Source organism: Micrasema longulum, unplaced genomic scaffold (assembly GCF_059751315.1).
Source record: "Micrasema longulum isolate JH-2025_06_02 unplaced genomic scaffold, ASM5975131v1 h1tg000420l, whole genome shotgun sequence".
NCBI classification, from domain to species: domain Eukaryota; kingdom Metazoa; phylum Arthropoda; class Insecta; order Trichoptera; family Brachycentridae; genus Micrasema; species Micrasema longulum.
Window position 1 is genome coordinate 259506 of NW_028277620.1, and position 16027 is coordinate 275532.

Consider the following 16027-nt stretch of genomic DNA (forward strand, 5'->3'; position numbering starts at 1 on the left):
CATCTCTTCGTCAGGATACCAACTAAACTAACATGCAATCCCCACCATACATCTTCACTATAATCGTTGCACACGAATATAAAACCAACACAACATGTATTTATTAAGCAACCTAACATGTACTGATTAGATTGTAAAAATATTTTATGTTGTGCGAGAAATAGTTGAAAAAGAGGGAGGGGTGTGAGTTTTTTTTTTTTTAAATATTTTCATAATAGCCTAAAATTAAAGTCCCGCTGAGTCGTATACATGCAACTCGTCAGCAGGTTCTTATAAATTGTTATTGAAAAACGTTACATAAAATACCATTATCAAAATCTATAACTAATACAAAAATATTTTTTCGATTAACCATAATTTGAGCATACGTCTCACTCCTGTATTTAACTCGGTATTTTAAATATTTTTTGGCAACATGTTAAACATTTTAGGTATACTGTAATGCAGTGTCCTTTTGCCACATTTATTGCAATATCTAGGAACAGCTAGCTCTAGTACAGCCATACTAGTAAACCTTGTGTTTGTAATCATGTACCAACTTGAGTGCGACGCATGCTGACAAATTTAGTTGTACCAAAGTAGATTAATAGGTATAAGGTGACCATTACAATAAAACATAGTATAATGTTCTATATTGAAAGGTTGTTTGATTATTCATCAAAGGAACTTTTTTTTTTACTTTCCTAATGTGAAATATTTCCATATTATTTACTTTTAACCATTTATTATTTTTTTATTTTTTATTTAACTTTTTGTACATAATGTTATTTGTACATTGGCGGGCTTATTGCCAAATGGCAATTTCTTCCATTATCTTATTATTTGTATGTAAGATTTGAACTCCTGTATCTTTATTTAAGTCATTTTAATTTAATAGGTGGTTGGTGAATTCGGAGAATTTGTTATTGCGAAGACACCTCATTGTGTTCTTTGACATGAATATCTAAATTCCTTAATGTTTTTCCAACGTAAACTGAAGGGCAATAATTGCATTTCAATTGATTAACACCCGAATTCTTTAATAATCTGTTTTATTTATTTAAAAAATATATTTTTTTCAAATAAAAAAGTTATATTTGCGTTCTTATGATTTACCCAAATATTTAATTTTGAGGGCCATTTTCAACGAGTTGTAAATAACTCACTATTAGAAAATGGGAATCAAGTTGGGGTAGAGTGGGATTCGAACCACAGACCTTTAGTCTGTGAGTCCGAGACACTAGCCACAGGACCACAACCCGATCAAAATATAGAAAAATACTTATTTAGAATACACATATAAGTCAATAAACGGTAAACAATTGAAATCAACGTAGTATTATTTAGGTATTACAATTTGAAGATAGTAAATTGATACACTGCCTTTTAAAATTCAAAAATGTTATATGATAAACAATGAATACATTCATTTTTAAAAAAAATATTTCTAACAAGAATCTATAGTCCTCTATACCTTGATTAGAATGGCAGTTGTCAGAAAAAGTGACGACATAAATAGTGTAGTGACGTCTCAGAAGTGATCAAAATCATTCCTATCTGGCATGTTAATTTATTTTATTAATACAATGCTTGACATATAAATCAACAAAACTATATAAAATCAGCTTTAATCTAAAGTAAACCTAATTATAAACCACGTTCTTACAAGGTTATGTCATTTTGCAAAAATTTAAGAAATGGGACAAATTGATTGAATAATAAAAAAAAATCATGTGAAAAAAAAAAACAAAAAAAGATGTTCATGAAAAAAGTATAAATGTCTTAAGTACACTATAATATGCTTGTTTTGCGTTTTTATATAAATTTTCGGAAACAGAGTGTCATGTTCGCATGAAAAACTGATAAAATCGATTTGATCCGCGATCAGTAATTTCCCATCACCAGTTACATAAGTTTGACAGCTGTCATTTTAATCAAGCTATATTGTAAGGACTATGGAGACGTCGTTGAAAGTACTTCGTTGTCTTATTTTTTTGTAAATAATTGTCTTAAACACTCTATTGCAGGCTTGTTTTTGCGTTTTTATATCAATTTTCGGAAACAGAATTTCATGTTTAATAAAATAAAATCGATTTGATCAGTACATTATCTGTGATCAGTAATTTCCCATCACTAGTGACAATAGTTAGGCAGATCTCATTTTAATCAAGGTATATTTTAAGGACTATAATGATCAATTATCATGTTTTTTTTTATTAGCTAATAAATTAATCTAAAAAATCACAAGCCGATCGATACTATTCTTATTAAAATCTGTTAAGAAATAAGGGAGATATAAAGGATTCAATTATAGTAATTTGAATGGTGTCAAAAACAAACAATTCGTGACGTCATCAAGTATGACGTCTTCGGATGTTTTGTGACGTCATCGGATTTTTTTCATCAATGTCCTATTGATTTTACATTATTATTTTAGTATCGTAGATAGCTTCCTTTTTCTATGTGTCGTTTGTCGTACATTTATGCGTCCTGTCACTTATCAAACATTACGAGTTGTGATTTATAATTTTCATGATAAATTGATAATTCAATTTATCATTATCATAATAAATTAACATTTAGAAGAGATTGAAAACCATAAGAAAAAATCGAGATATAAGATGTAATCCGTTTTCGCTTTCATCTGTCAGTGCCTGGAACTGGAGTGGGAAACTCTCCTTATATTTCTATCTGTGGCCTGTGGCATTACCAACATTAAAATGAATGCATTACTCGTGAACTTCTGTGACAATTTATTACCAACTTACGAAACGATCGTTTTCGAAAGACCTTATTTCCCAAACGAAAATAATGATGAAAATATTCATTATAGGGGTTTATATAAACACTAGAAGAATCTTTAAAAGTCTTTTATTTGTAGAGTAGGTTAAATCCGATATTCCACCCGAGTGATAATAGCCTATTTATATATTTGACCAGTTTTAATGATTTTTAAAGTACCGTAAGATTTTTCTGGCGCTTTGGGTGTTTTCTGCAATTTGAGTAATGCCGTTTTTGCGATCGAAAGTATTTTCAGAGGGCAATTAGGTATTACAGTTAGACCTGCTGTTTTTAGCAGAACATAGAATTGACCTTACCAATATTTACTTTTTCAAAATTGTGGACTGGCCGCTTTCTGCATAACTACGTTCAATTTAAACAATACACAATACAAAGACGAGAAGAATAAAAATCATATGCGTGTATGTAAGAGTGTTTAATTGGCGTCCTGACGAAGAGACGGGCATGTCTCGAAACCGATAGACATAGAAAAGTCGGTAAGTGGTTGTATACAAATATTTAAAACATTTAGTGAAATGTTTGACCACAAAATTAATGCATTAAAAATAAATAATAGTAAATATTTATTTATTCACACTCTTTATCAAAATACAATTCCATGTTCACTTTGCCCAGCTAACAAGGGTACATACCCCGTTCCAAGCTAGGCAATTACATTGTAATATATTATAATAGTTAACAAATTAATATAGAGCACAGACAAACAAAATATAAACTTATTCGGATACACATTTTGATTCATATACATACGGACATACACATATATACACATGTACATACACACACACGTACATACACCCATGCGCATACACATACATACATTCATAAAAACATAGACAATTTATTTATGCGAAACTTCATGGTTGTCATCTATAAATATATTTTTTTAAAATTATTCATTATTTTTTATATTTTATTTTTGACATCCAGTAAGGTTCTCCAATCCGTGGCATGCATCAACTTTTCTGACTCCCTACGACCAATGTCATGAAAGAGCGAGGTCAACACCTTCCGTAACTTGACAACACTCCCGTCTTTCCACGATTCTGGCAAAAGGTTATGGACCTTTTTGCCTACGTAATAGTGCTGTCTCGATGCCAGAACAGTGTTGACCCCTTCACTCAGTATCAGATCCCTTTTAGAGTATCTTGTATTATAGTTGTGGTTGACGCTCGGGTAAATGTCTCTCTTTATGTGTGTAACCACTACCGTTCTCAATATATACTGTTGAATAATATTCAGTACTCTGAATTCTTTGAAGAGCAAGTCACTTGGATAACGAAATGTTTTTTTTTAAATGACTCGGATTAAATATTTCTGTGCAATTGCTACAGGTTCAAGGGCGGTATAATGAGGAACTTCAGCCCTACGGGAAATTGGATACAAAAATATTTTCTCGCGTGCGGTGAAAATGAGAGCATTAAATTGTATTACAAAGTTTCTTGAAAATGTACAAAAAAATAATAAAAAAGCACTACTTTGATTGACGTCACTTGTTCATATGAACCAGCTTATGATGTGAAAGCTGTGAAGGATATTTATTTATTTATTTCAAAGAAACAAACATTCGACAATGATATAGTAACATTAAAAAAATACAGTTTAAAGACAAACCAGCAAAGTTTCTATATAAGAATCATACATATTATTATTAAAAGGGTGTGTTTATGTGTATTTGTATGAGAGTAAGTGTAGATGTGTGTTTATGTGTATAAAAGTAGAAGTAAGTGTTCAGGTGTGTGTAAGTGTGAGCATCATTAAATAGTAAGTGGGATCGTATCGCAGCCAGAAATAAGGAGTCTTAATTTATTTTTAAATAAATTAAGGGGCATGTAAAATATAACTTTCTAAAACAGGACGAGGACAATCAAGACTAATGAACCAGGGACTGAAATTATACAATAAACTACCAGACAAAACTAAACAAAAGACTCAGACAAACTTGTCAAAAGACAGAAGTGAAAAATATTATTTTGAACAACAGAGTATAAATGAAAAATGTATATATTATTTTATGTAAAATGAATGTAATAATCCGTAAATAAATTTTCAAATAAAAAAAATCTACAGATGAAAAAAAAGCATATCCATTTGGCTTACCGTAAACGAACCAATGGGAAGAACTAACAGAGAACAACCTCTGACGTCACACGCGGAGTTAATTCAGAAATACAAAACTTTAATAATCATAGCGCTGATTATACGAAATGTAAAAATTTTCTGATTTTTTTTTTGGGTTTATTTAAATAGTCGATTGACAAATATATTTTTTTTAAAACACTGAACTTCCTCATGGGTGAACAATATCGAAACACAACAAAATACCAATGTCGTATGCATTGTTTATTGTTTGTAAACCATAATAAATAAATCAATTAAATTATGAGATTGGAGCCACACCGGCTAGTTTAGTTTCGGTGAATCAGATTGCTTATAAAATTTTCGACCAAGTAATAAAAATGTATACGAAATGTAATTATGTGTCGTCAAATTGCTTGAATGTCGAAGCTTTTGACATGCATAATTAGCATTTTTTTAATGGCGAGTCGCGTTTTGTACCTAACTTAAAAATACTACCGACATTTCAATCGAAACAACGCAAAGAAATGTTCGTTTTAAGGGAAATAATATATAATATTCCTTTGATGTGTGTTGATCGCTGATTACGCGACACGCGACACAATTTTTCTGGCCTAATAAAGTCTTCGAGGCATACATTATTACGTTTTCAGCTATGATATTGAGATTCTTCAATTTTGACAGCCGGCGGAGGTAATGGTGCGGAGTGCAGAGTTTGCTAACTCCCCCACCACCGTCCGCGAATGTTTATGATTGACAACAACAGAATAATCCAGGTGTTTTGTCAATCACGTGACACACGCACACACACAGAATGCTGATAAGAAACACTGTACGGTCGTACAGTTTGTGGTGCGCGGCAGTCGGGAGTCGAGACGGAGACGCCAGCTAGTCGTTTACCGTTTTCCATTCCGCGATAAGTCGACGAAAACAACGCCGAATACCTTATCGTCATCTCGCCTGTGAAAACAAGACTGAATATTCATGAGAAAAAGTTGCCAGCTTCATTCCGCTCGCGTACCGCGTAGCAACTGGGGACTGGGGTCGTGCCGTGCCCTCTTCCCGTACCCGTCCGACTGTAAACACGAACGCGGCCCCCCTCACGCCGCGCAGGAAGGGTTTGATAAGTTTAAATCCTTATCATTTCCCGCCCTCGGTGGCTCCGGCCGCTGCAACGTCGCGGGCGAGGAAAAATGTCGAAATCCAGTCGGCGGTGTATGCGCGCCGCGTGCGGCGGTGCGGCGTTGCCACGCCGCTCGGGCCCGTGCGCCGGATCCGTTCCTCAGTGGGCCTAGCGTAGCCGGCGCAGCCGTGTGCGAGACTCGAGCGATCCCAAGATGGCCGCCGCCGCGTTGTCGTCGTTCGGTCCGCGGCGCGCGGGCCCCGGCGGCCGTGCCGCGGCGCCCCCGACGCCCGGCCCCGCGGGCGCGGCCCGCAGCCCTCGCCGCGGCCCCGGCCCGCCAGCTCGGCCGCCGTCAGCCTGCCGCCGTGGTATTTTTGGAAAGCCACGCTCGGCACGGACTGTAAGCATGACTCTTTACTTTCCAGGAGGGCGGGTCCATGCGGGGTGCGGGCAAATCGGACATCATTTATCGCGAACTAACTAAAACTACCGAACTCGCATTCCTGCAAAAAAATCACTCGCTTAATTCATTTGACCTTCCAATCGATGCCCTCGCCCTGTTCGCCGCCATGTTTGCTATATATATATAACGCGTAGTATAATGTGTGCCCCTGTACAACGCGAAAACAGATCCCCCGCTGTGTTATCGCATTTTGGTGCAATTGCGTAATATTGCGTAAACGTCAACACTCGGATCCTCCATCCCATATTCCTAGTTCCTAGCGAGTACCGGCTCTCATTATTATATCTCGGCACAAGAAGACCTATATTTATCGCGTATCGTGTCATATCCTCGGTCTCGCCTCCCGCCGCTCAATTGATCGAAGGTCCCTTTGTTCCGCAGACCGAGGCGCGCTATTGGTCGGCTGTGTCACGTGAGGCGCGCTTCGGATCGACCAATCGGCGCGATGCAATTCAAATGTCGAGCGGAGACCCCGTTTCGATTAATAATGATTAGAAAAGTGCCGCACATTGCTGTTTGTTATTTATAATAGCATTATCGATATTTGACTCGTCGATTCCAGTAGCTCACTTACAATGATAACAATATATTTTACGTTAGACAATTTACGATAAAAAACAGATTGTTAACAAGGTACAATGTATTTACCAACTTTGAATTACGTAGCGAATTATTAAAGTTTGTCCGAATCTAAATGCGCTTTTTTTTTTAAAGTTGTAACCAATTATCAAAGCTAAAAATATTCTGCTGTATTCTAACTGTTTTCGGAAAATCAATTTATTTTCTTCACAAGCCGTGCAATTCTCCGATAAAAAAACCCCTTTGGATTTGGGAACTAAGCTTCGGGTGTTTTGAGTGAAAATTTGTGAAATAATTTATAAATAAAAATGTTTTTATCGTCTTTGATTTTTCGGGTGTTTTGAGTGAAAATTTGTGAAATTATTTATAAATAAAAATGTTTTTATCGTCTTTGATTTTTTATTGATAACATTATTTTTTCATAATTATTATTTATTTATTTATGTTTTTTTTAAGTTAGTTCATACATCTTAAGAATTAATATAAACTTTTATTTTAAAAAAATATCCCTTGTTTTATATGTATGACATTGTTAGTTAAATATTTTTATTTCATTCATCCCCTTAATAATGTATAAAAATTGCTACATACTATTTTATTTGCTGCTTTGCTGTGAGCAAGCCAATTTTTCTTTTTTTGCTTTCTTTCTACATTAGAATAGATATTTCTTTTGAGTATAATCCTCATCGCCTTACTTTGAAGAATTCGTGTATTTTTAATTTCTCCTTGATTGCATAAAAAAATGAATGGAAGAACAGCAATTTATGAGTGGACATATTGTTTTATTGATAAGAACGCTACTCTTAATATCTATTACATTTTGCGATCTTCCCATAAATGTTTTTTTTTGTTTTTGTTATATATTGAGAATGTGCTTATGGATAACATATATAGCGCCATTTTCGCAATAGAATTACAAAATACACATTCGTTCATTTATTAAATCAGCGGAAAGTGGCTAAGCTGATTGTAAAACACAAAATATATATAAATTGCATTAAAAAGATGACTTACCTTAAATCAAATAACACCTATTATTATTTTATTTTTTTAATTATTATTATTATTATTATTTTTTGCACCACAACAGGCCATTGGGCCTAATTACAGTGGTGAATTACATCACAGAAAACCCAGGCTTGAGAAAAATCACATTATATTTTTTTGTGTTCTCACCGGGAATCAAACCGGAACCTTCCGCATGTGAGTCATGCGTGTTGACCAGTACACCACGGAGGCCGCCTAATTAGTAGCTCTAACGAATGTCGATCTGTCAAAATTTGAATGCTGTTTTAAGTGGGATTTTGAATTGTAACCTAGCGGAAAAAAATAGACGCCATAGAGAAGATTACCATCAGTTAGAAAACAAAAAATAGTCATTATTAATTTATTTATTATGGGGTAAATAAAGGGAACAAAGTTCGTGTTCGTTTGAACATACGTACGGTCTCATAGGGTAAATAACTGAAGAATTGCGGCCTCCGTGGTGTACGGTTCGATTCCCCGTGAGAATATAAAAATTCAATGTTATTTTTCTCAAGCCTGGGTGTTTTTTGATGTAATTTATTTTTTATTTATTTATTCATATTTTTCGCTAACAAACTATAATTAATAATAAAAATACTGTGACCTCACTGGGGTTTCCCGTGCCGAGGACACTTGACAATATAGTTTTTTTAAATTACATTAGAGAAAAAACAAAGAAGACTTACTTAAAAAAACGATAATAATTAACAAATATTTAGACAGTTTAAAATACAAGGTATTTATGTATATCTATATTATTTATATTACAAAACACACAATGAAAATAACAAAAATCTAACATAAGCTACACAGTTGTGGAGCAGTTGATTCAGTATTGGTATGGGCGAATGAGACAATCCATTTTACTTCTACCTAGCTCCACTATCCATTTTTTTATAGCCTTTCACCACTATAATTGGGCCTCCTGGCCCTGGCCTGTTGTGGTGCAAAAATAAAATAAATAAATGAACACCCTGCCACCATTGTATTAGGGCAAAGGTCCCGTATTACAATGGGAAGTTGATACTTCAAAGTTATGTTTTCTGCATGAAAAATTGAATACGTACGCAGTTTTTTTTTTTAAACATAATCAATACAGGTTACCGACGAAGATACTTTATGAATCTTATCTACCCCCTAGAGTTAATTTGGGAATTTTTATTTTTTTAATTTGACGACACTTTGCTTCATATAATGGCCACACTGATAATTAAACATCAAATGATATATAAAACTATTTTTAAAACTGGACAAACAAATGTTCTGGTAAATTCAACCTAATTAAGTACTTAGGGTAATACTTATCAAAACGACATAAACAGACGACAAAGACAACAACATTAAATATGAAAGTTAGTATATGACCTTCCCTATCTAATAGTAACTAGATAACTTTTTTAAACAAACTAAGCAATTAAATATAATCATTTAAATTTATCCATAAACTAGCGGACCCGACAGAAGTTGTCCTGCCCAAACGTTGGCTTGCCTGCTATTATATTGGAAAAATACTTTTCATCTTGGTACTTGTTTGTGATTAAATTCCAAAACTAAAAATGGTTGATATTCAAAAAGTGTTGAATTTAAGTAGGTATTTGTTTATGGTTGAATTCTAAAACATAAAATAAATGTTTTTTCAAATATCGAATTCTTTTTGCAAACGTCAAACTCCGGTCGTCTCACCAACAAAGGGGTGTACTTATGTAGGAATACGATTTATTGTATTTATACGTATTGAATTTAATATTATTTTGATGTCACCAAAAATCCAATAAAAATAAATAAGTGGGTACAAATTATAAGGAATTTAAGGAAAGAATCTGATAGAGACCCACAAAAAACAAATGCTGTTTGAAAACATTCAAAAGCAAACTTTTTTATACACAAAAAAATAACATTTTTCAATTTTTTTGCAAATGCATTCACCTCGAATGCAACCCTGTTAGATCGATGAATAAAACACTTATGCTCCTAACTCATTTTTTACATATAAGATTGAAAAATTTAATATCTACGAACACGCACAGCGCGAAGATCTATATTTCTCGAAGCAGTTTAGGAGGAGTACGGTGACATCACACGTACAGAGGAATTATTTATATAAAGATTAGCCACTGATGTAATTGTACACGAAAAACTTATAAAAAAATGTAGTAAACATCGACATAATTCGAGAATATCAGAAAAATATATACAACTTTCTAAAACAAGACAAGGACAGTCGAGACTAATAAACCAGGGACTGAAATTATACAATAAACTACCAGACAAAACTAAACAAAAGACTCAGACAAACTTTTCAAAAGATGTAAAAAAAAAAAATTTATAATATATGCATACGCAAAAATTTGCCGGTTGATGCCGCCCGTCAATTAATAAATGCGTTTGCTGTGTCTGGAGTCGATTATTGTAATGGTATATATGCAGGTCTACCAATGAACAAAATGACTCGCCTACAATCTGTACTGAATGCCGCAGCGAGACTTATTTTCGGAATCTCTAAGTTCAGTCATATCACTCCATTACTTCGGGAATTACACTGGCTACGTTTTTCACAGCGGGTGGAACACAAACTCTGTTGGCTCATGTATAAGTCACTGCACAACTCTGCTCCGGAATATCTAAGGGAACTCTGCATTCCAGATGAACTAGCTGACAGATGTATTACGCTTAGATCATAGGCGGCCTCCGTGGTGTAGTGGTCAAGACGCTTGACTCACGCACGGAAGGTTCCGGGTTCGATTCCCGGTGAGAACACAAAAATTAAAATGTGATTTTTCTCAAGCCTGGGTGCTCTGTGATGTAATTCATCACTGTAATTAGGCCTCCTGGCCTGTTGTGGTGCAAAAAAAATGTAAAAAATACATGCGTTGATGAATACATCTACGTCGAGAGGAAAATGTATTTTACCTCTACGCAAACAGCGCACTAAATTCGGCGAACGCGCATTTGCGGTCGCAGGCCCTACGGCATGGAATGCTCTCCCAGCAGAGGTCCGAAAATGTGAGAGTGAAGTGTTTTTATTTTATTATTTTATTTATTTATTTTATTTATTTATTTGAAAGTTCAACAAGAATACATAAAATACATACATTTTTTAAGTAAGCATTACTAACGTTCTTTATATATTATCTTCTCAATCATAGAACTCCACCACCTTTCATAAATAATATAAAATAAGTGTGTAAAATCAATTTAAGTAATAATAAAGATTAAGTTTAGTGTAAGATAAGAATGAAGATTGAGTTAAAGAAATAAAATTGAGTTGAACATAAACCATTTTTTTTTTTAAGAAATGAAAAGGGAAAATATAAACATATAAGATATAATATGTAATAAAATAGACTAATATTAGTTCACATACACAAAAATAAGGATATTTAAATAGTGATATTTTTTTTATAATCATTTGCTCTTTCATGATAAATGTCAATGTTAACTTTTTTTTCTATTTTGTTTTAGTCTTAACGAAAGAAATGCGATCTCTTAGACGACTGTGTGGGAAATCAATGTATTACAGGGTTACGAACGATGAAATCAGGCGAGAGTGTAAATCTGAGACAAGTATAATTGATAAGATTAAGAAAGGGTCTCTGAGATGGTTTGGTCACGTAGAACGAATGGACGACGAGAGAATGGTAAAACAAGTATATATGGCAAAAATGAAAGGCAATGTTAGACGAGGACGACCGAGGAAGACGTGGCATGATCAGATAAACCAAAATCTTAAGTCTGGTCATGTCAAAAGCAGACAGAACCGAAGGGCATGTATGACAAGATGTATGAATGTGGAAGAGGCTAGGATTGTATGCCAGGATAGAGGTGTGTGGCGGTCCATTCTCTCTGCCTATCCCTACGGGGAAATGGCGTGATGGTAGTAGTAGTAGTCTTCACATACTTGCAAAAGGGTTAAAATGTGCCATATTGTTTTTTAAAATTGGAAGGTAAAATGTACACGATGTTTCGAAAGAAACTGAAAACCCACTTGTTCTCTAAATCATTTGAATAAATTCTTAGCATGTGGTGACCAAGTCAATTATTTTTCTTCAATTAAAAAGTTAAAATGAAATTTATATTTTTATATTATACTTTGTAAAGCGCCCTTGAGGTATTATATTATGTAAATGGCGCTATGTAAGTTATCCACAACAATAATAATATTTGATAATTTGAGCACTCGAAATTTGACCGATTAAATCTGGAGTACCTTTTTGTTCTAATATCTTCATTATTTAATTTAAGCTCTGAAATAAAATAAAAAGGTATTTGTTACACGACGTATTGCTACCGAGCACTCGAATCAACGGTGTTACCGGCGCAGCAATGCGTTTTATATACGCTTAAAACATCGTCTGCATATCACAACGAATGACGTCAGCGTCGTTAACCTTATTAGTCTTCGTACAATGTGGACGTGGGTCATAAATATAAATGCCCACAAGTAATAATAACATTTATATCATCCCATTATCAGGTGTAAATATCACAATTAATATAATGAAATGTAAACAAGCGTTGGTTACTTGAAAGGAGCAGTAAGTAATTAATTCATTTTTGCATTATTTTGTACCAATAAAAACATAACGACTTATTTATCAATCTTTGGCCGAATCAATAATTAGGTACGGTATTACCAGTTGGGGCCTTTCTTGTAAAACCAACATATAAAAAAAAAAAAATCTTTAAAAAACTCGGCTCTTAAATTAATTATTAATGTTTAAAGCGTCAGTTTATGGATGCAGAAAACGAGGAAGACCGAGAAAGACATGGCACGATCAAGTCCATCAAATACTTGAAGATGGACATGTTAAAAGTAGGAATAATCGGCGTGCGTGCATGAGAAGATGTATGAATTTAGAGGAAGCGAGGTCTGTATGCACAGATAGAGAGTTATGACGTTCTATCCTCTCTGTCTATCCCTACGGGGAAACGGCGTGATTGTTTGTTTGTTTTGTTTTTCAAGCATTAACATTGTTGTCAAACATTTTACTAAATGTTGCGAAATATTTGTATACAGGTGTTCATTGAACCCTGTCACATCCGAAACCACGATGATCAGTATGATCAAGAAGACATATTGGCACATGAAAATATATTTTAGAACGAATAAAATTTACAAAAATAAAATATTTAAAAAAAACAAATGGTTGCTTATTTCTGCAAGGGAGAAAGAGGAGGGGGAGTCTGATACACCGCTAACCGCGGTCCCTCGCTTCTCCCCTGCAGAAGTAAGCAACCATTTGTTATTTTTAATATTTAATTTTTACAAATTTTCTTCGTTCTAAATATTTTTTGAAATATGCCAATATGTCTTCTTGCCCATACTGATCATCGTGGTTTCGGATGTGACAGGGTTTAAAGAACACCCTGTGTAACCACTTACCGACTTTTCTATGTCGACCGGTTTCGAGACGTACTTGTCTCTTCGTCAGGACACCAATTAATCCAACATGCAAAACTCACTACACACCCAAAACCCAAACCCACTATACATTTCATTAATTATCAAAAAACATAATATTATCATAATTTAATCAGTCAGTGCATGTGCTTATTAAAATGCATGTCGTGTTGGTTTTATATTTTTGTGCCACAACTATGGTGAAGGTGTATAGTGGGTTTTGCATGTTGGTTTAATTGGTGTCCTGACGAAGAGACGGGTACGTCTCGAAACCGGTAGACATAGAAAAGTCGGTAAGTCGTTATATACAAATATTTAATAACATTTATTAAAATTAATTAACAGATCAGCTAGAATCGATAAGGAACAGGTATCCGAACTTTTTAAAAAGCAAGGGTGGGTGCCTGTCCGTCCGTAAATGCTATTCTATAGCTCAAATTTGTTACTAGATATCGGTTTGATAGTAACTACCAGAAAAGGTATTTACATACACATAATACAAGGCTAGCAAAACGTGAAGGCTTGTCAGTACCGAGGTTTGTAAACAAGTATGGCCAAAGAACACTTCTTTATAAAATTACTAAAATCTTCAATAAGATTTCTAAGCAGAACTTAAAAGAAAATTTTGACAAAACTTTTAAGAAAAAAAAAAATAATGGCTAATATGAGGGTACTATTTGCAAACCCGGCAAAATCTACCTTTCTTTATTTTGGGCAAATAAAAAAATCTGATACAAAACTTAACTTCAACTTTTTTTTAAACTTAAATTTTTTATGATACTCAGTAAATATTTTATACGTAAGCAATGATGACAGAAGCATGATTATGTCAAGAAACAGTAGTGAAATAATAAAATTAATTTTATACATTCCAACTTTACAATGCTCAAGTAGAGGTTGCCATGTTTGCAACAAATCCGATAATTCAAGTCAAGTTCTTACAAATAAAGCCATATTTTTGACTGACAATGTTGAAATTATTGTAAAAAAATGTATTCTGAATGAGTCACTTTTTTTGGATTTTGGATTTTGCCGGGTTTGCAAGTAGTACCCTCATATGTAATAAGGCTTTATATTGATTATTATTTTATGCTAACAGTCATCTATTAATTTTTTTATTTTTTTTAATTGTGTAAAAAATACGTTTGCTTTTAGTTCTTATTAATGTTTATATTCATTTTTTAATTTATACAGTTTTTTGTTCACTTTGCCCAGCTGTATGAAACAGTACTGTATTATATTTTCTAAGTGAATCTTTATTTGACATGAGTTTACCCCAAGGAAAAAACTGTATAAATCATGAAATGCATGAATAAATAAATATAATTACCATTCATCGTTCACCAACTTCGAAAAAGTTCAAAAGGTTTGTTCTACAGGAACAATACCCTACACTAAATATATCAGATACGTGAGAATAACTATTGCTGAGTTCATGAAGTCTGTTGAATACGGCATTACAAGTATACACTGTCCGTGAATTGTTGCTACAAAACGGTGGCACCTGTCTAGTCATTCTTCCATTATTGAAATGTAAATAAATATTGACGATAGTAAAGATGATTCAAATTTTTTTTAAATTGTATTAATCACTTTTATTGTATTAAGTTCATTGTTATGTTTCTCTTACAAATTTGTTCACAAAGGAAGAGCATCCTCACCACTCACGGGCCTCAGTAGTATCTTAGTTCACTAATTCATTCGTCCGCATTATTGCAACGTTCTCAGAATATTTAATTCGCCAGAATTGTGGAAATCTAATATATTTACGGGAACAAAACAAAACAAATGACCCTATTTTCCATATCAAAATATTATTTTGTCCAGGCCGGGGCAACCGATTGGCGCAGGCGGTAGGTACCGGAAAATCCACCCACCCCTAAACTACTAGTCCTTTCCCTATTGCGCAGGTTGCACAATATGTATTTCTGGTACTTATCACCCGTACCACCTGACGGAAATATAAAATTCCTGTACGTTTCGCTCCCCGTCTCATGCGCCATCCCTCTCTACACGGAACTCATTTATTATACAGCGCTATTGTACGTATTTCGCGTACGTCTACCGCCGATTTGCGAGCTACGCCCCACATTCTATCTCCCTCTATATTACTTTTCTCTCACTGCCGTACGTGTCTGGCTCTGACTCTGGAATAATGAGGGCTCTACACGCCGGCCAATACGTTGGCCAGTACGCCGGCGCGCGTATTGGCAGCAAACCGCTTAACTGAAATATGTCTACCTTAAATAGGGAATTATTTAGTAATAATCTAAATCGGATTAGCGGTAGATCCGATAGTGTACTGTCAGTTCCAGAATGCAGAACTAAGTTCGCTCAGAGGCACTCCTTGCATGTTGGTCCAAGATCTTTCAGTCTTCTACTTAAAGAATTACAAAACATTAAACCCCTGATACCGTTTAAAGTAGGTTTGAGGTCTTGGATTAGCATGGAAGGACACCTTAAAAAAAGAATTAAAATTTATAATGAAATACTGCAAATAAATCCGGTTTTTGTTCTATCGGTATATGTCAATCTTGTTTGTTTTTTTAAAATTTATTTCTTTCCTCATAGTTAT

General features: G+C 34.1%; 1 protein-coding gene across 7 annotated transcripts in view; it reads left to right on the top strand.

The window, feature by feature from the left end:
* Positions 1–16027, top strand: part of Sin3A (SIN3 transcription regulator family member A) — a 78218-nt gene that overhangs the window by 2235 nt on the left and 59956 nt on the right. For 6 of the 7 annotated variants that reach the window (XM_088226303.1, XM_088226306.1, XM_088226307.1 and 3 more), the window contains exon 1: positions 6244–6383. The exons of the other annotated variant lie outside the window; for it this stretch is intronic. The gene's annotated coding sequence lies outside the window, so the exon portion shown is untranslated. Of the gene's footprint in view, positions 1–6243; positions 6384–16027 lie in introns of those variants that run through there. 7 annotated transcript variants of the gene reach the window in all.